Source organism: Lolium rigidum, chromosome 7 (genome assembly GCF_022539505.1).
Source record: "Lolium rigidum isolate FL_2022 chromosome 7, APGP_CSIRO_Lrig_0.1, whole genome shotgun sequence".
NCBI lineage: Eukaryota > Viridiplantae > Streptophyta > Magnoliopsida > Poales > Poaceae > Lolium > Lolium rigidum.
Window position 1 is genome coordinate 6686210 of NC_061514.1, and position 4264 is coordinate 6690473.

The following is a 4264-nucleotide window of genomic DNA, read 5'->3' on the forward strand; positions in this document are numbered from 1 at the left end:
ACCAAATAACAGAGAAGTAGCACCAGCTATACCTACATGTTTCTCTAAAAGTGTCTTTAGCACATGAGCACCAGTGCTCCTGATGCTATAAAATCATATTATTTGTATTTCAAGAAAAATAAAATTAAATATCTACATACATATAAACATTCCGAAGATATGGTAGAAATTTCGGAGAAAAATATGTTATATTTTGAGCTATATAAAAAAGACAAATTTCTGACAAATAAACGTTCCTATACGTAGCCGTAAATTTGTTTTTTTCCTGTAGCTCAAAATACAATGCAACTTCTACCAAAACTTCTCACGAGTATTCGGAACATATATATGTATTCATAGAATAAATATGATGTTTTTTGAAACATAGATATATAATTTTTTTAATATTTAAAAAACTGAGAGCACTGGTGCTCATATGCACCAAATGCTTACTCCATGTTTCTGTGCTATATTGTGTTGTCAAGTCTTAGATAGTCTGGTGTGCTCAAGAACTGTCGGTATATGTTTGGTTTGGGTACTTGGGTTGCTGATAGGCTCTTGTCACTTGGTGGGCTGGGCGAGCACCCTCCATTTGTGTCTTCTCTCCATCACGCCACTGAAGCCAAGCAATAATCTAGTTGCTAACTTTGCAGTATTCCACATTTCACCAATGTATGAACCAATAAAATGCTACTACGCTACTAATAGACCAATCAATAATATATCAGTGGGTAATAATAATCTTGTATCATGTGGAATGTCAACAATTCCATTATTACCATTCTCTCTGTAAAACCCGAAAAAATAACCAAAAAAATTACAGTGTATATATATATACGATGACTGAAATCTCTGTACGGATTCATCCTGTTGGATCGATCCATCAATCCATTCATTTTACACCACCACCAAACCAATTCCACAATCTAGCCACTGCAAGCGCGCAGTACTCTAACAATTACCGCGGTGATCGAGCATCAGTAGTGCTGGGCGAAGCATCCATGCCCGTCGCAGTGCACCAGCGGTCGGTGCAGGAACGCCATGCACTGGTCCGTCGGCCGCCGGTCGGGCTTGCCGGCGATGCAGTTCTGCCGGTCGTCGTTGCGCCGGAGCGTCGCGCACCGCTCTGGCTCGCCAGTGAAGTAGTTGAACGAGTAGGTGAAGTTGGAGAGCCGCGGCAGCGCGCAGATGCCCTCCGGAATGTGCCCGAACAGCTCGTTGTGCGCCACGTCAAGCTGCTCGAGGGAGCGCAGCCCGACCATGGACTCTGGCAGCTAGCCCTGCAGCTGGTTGAAGCTGACGTCCAGCATGGTGAACTCGCGCAACGCCCTGATCTCCGGCGGAATGCAGGATGCCGGAGTAGAGCAGGACGAGCTCGTTCAGCGTGCCGCCCATGCGCCCGATGCTCGAGGGGATGCAGCCGCGGAGGCGGATGTTGGCGAGGACGATGACGGAGGCGGTGGAGTTGCCGAAGTTGTCCGGGAGCTCAATGTCGAAGTGGTTGTTGTTGATGAAGAGCACGTCGATCTTCTTGTCGAAGATGGCCGGGGGCACGGGGCCGCACAGGTTGTTGAACCTGATGTCCACGAACTTGACGTTGGGGAGGCAGAGGATGTGCTGCGGGAAGCCGCCGGAGAGGCGGTTTTTGCTGACATCCAGCTAGTAGAGGAGGCTCAGCTTGGGGAGGGAGTCCGGCAGGCCACCCGTGAAGCGGTTGGAGTTGAGGTGGAGGACGGCGATGTCGGTGAGGAGGCCGAGCTCGAACGGGAGCGTGCCGGCGAGGTCGCCGTGGTTGAGGTCCACGCCGGCCATGGTGCGCGCGCAGGGATCGTCGAGGGATGGCGCGCAGAACACGCCGAAGTAGGCGCACACGTCAGGGTCGCACCAGCCCTCCGTCAGGTTCTTGGGGTCGTCGGTGATGGCCTTCTTCAGCGCCTGCAGGGCCACGTACGCGCGCTGCAGCCGCGGGTTGTTGTCCGCCGTCTGCGTCGGCGGGTGGCCCGAGCAGAGCAGCACGGCGGAGAGGAGGAACACGGCGGCAAGGAGCAGCGGCGACAAGCAACTCCGAGTTTCCGTATTTGGGCTGATTGTTTGCCAACTCTAGCTTGTGCGTGCTGTGTTTGGAAAAGCAAACAAATGCATTTGAGGTACTGCGATGGTTCCATGTTGTATCGTGTAAGGGCGTTGCTCCAAAATTAAACCTACTCCAACACACACATGCATCGATCCTCCAAATGGGATGGGCTTGCAACTTTAATATTTCGTGTGTGTCGCAGCAACGCAACATAACTTAACAAATCATGTGCTAGACTAGTCCTTGAGCCCAGGGCGATCACCTGCTTCCCACAGTATGGTTGTCCGATTCAGTTTTCAAAATATAGTGGCGGGACATGCCGTAACAACATACAACACAGGATGTCTGAAAAAATTGCATGTGTAACTGCTTGTATCATCCAAGATAAAAAATCAATTGTTGTATCAAACAATCATCTATATGCCTCTAAACACAGCGCATGGATTTCCCAGGTTTTATTGCCTACCTAGCTTAGCATGTGGAGTCACTTGCTTGTTGGACCGTCCCTCCACAACTCCTATGGTATCACATGTGGTGAGCTGCTTGGTTTCTCATGCAACAATGTGTGTGTTCTTTTGTTTCGGTTAAAGGCATGCATGTGTTGGTTAAGACGTTGCATGAGACATGCTCTTGGTGTGACGGAAAATCCTGCCGGCGTTGGAATCTTCAGCCCACATGCATGCTCTCTATATCAACAATGGTGTAGATCAACGGTTTGGGGGGTGTGCACAGCTATGCACCAAGTCATGTGGCTATTTCCCATATATATATATATATATATATATATATATATATATAGGATAAATACTTCCTACCCCTGGGTGTAGTTACACCCATATCTATATACCTCCGTACGGAAGTATATATGATACTTTATCGTTTTCAGTATGTTCGTATACTATATCTAAGATACTCCAAATCAAGTTCGGTGAAAAATATGCAAGTGAACCCATAGTTTGCACTATATATCCGAAATACATGCATATGTATACGTAAAAAATGAGACTACGTAAAATAATGTACATACTGCCTATAAAGTAGTATATATACTTCCAAAATAGTTTTATATACTTCATACTACATGTACATACTATCCGGTATGATAGATACTCTCTAGATTATGAGAAACACGTGTGGGTGTAATTACACCCGGGTGTAGTATGAATATGTCCTATATATATATATATATATATATATATATATTTGTATGAAGAAATGACAAACAAATCGCTGTAAGGTGTTACACTGATATTGGTTTTGTCACATATAAAATATAATTTCAATCTCAAATTAGACTAAGTGTTGTTTAAAAGGTAGCACAATGAGCTAGAAGTTGTCTATGCTAGATTTAGAAGAGTTCTAAATATTGTGACGGATTCTACAAAAGAAGGCAGAGTATGTCATTATTTTGACAATGACAAAGGATGTTAAGTCAAAAGGTTCTTTGAGAACTTGGTGTAGTTCCGATAGTGTCAGGACTTTGAAGCTATATTGTGTATGACAATATTAGTGACATATTTCAGACCGCGGAATTAAGGTTCCACCGGAAGACCAAACATATTTAATGCCGACTCATTTGGAAATGAGTGATGCGTTGAGACGCAAATGAATTACAAAATACATACGGTTCTGAGCGTGTCAGATCCGTTGACTAAAACCTCTCCCGTGAGCAAAACATGATAAAGCACCGAAAGGCCAAGGTGTTATATCTTTACAAATGTAAACTAGATTATTGACTCTAGTGCAAGTGGGAGACTCGTTGGAGATATGCCCAAGAGGCAATAATAAATGGTTATTATATATCTTTGTGTTTATGATAATGCTTACATACCATGCTATAATTGTATTAACCGAAACATTGATACATGTGTGTTATGTGAACAAACAAGGAGTCCCTAGTAAGCCTCTTGTATAACTAGCTTGTTGATTAATAGATGATCATGGTTTCGTGATCATGAACATTGGATGTTATTAATAACAAGGTTATATCATTATATGAATGATGTAATGGACACACCCAATTAAGCGTAGCATAAGATCTCGTCATTAAGTTATTTGCTATAAGCTTTCGATACATAGTTACCTAGTCCTTATGACCATGAGATCATGTAAATCACTTATACCGGAAAGGTACTTTGATTATCAAACGCCACTGCGTAAATGGGTGGTTATAAAGGTGGGATTAAGTATCCGGAAAGTATGAGTTGAGGC

General features: G+C 44.0%; 1 pseudogene; it reads right to left on the reverse strand.

Moving 5' to 3' along the window:
- Positions 1–806: 806 nt before the first annotated feature.
- LOC124670838 lies at positions 807–2371 on the reverse strand (annotated as a pseudogene).
- Between the last annotated feature and the right edge of the window lie 1893 nt (positions 2372–4264).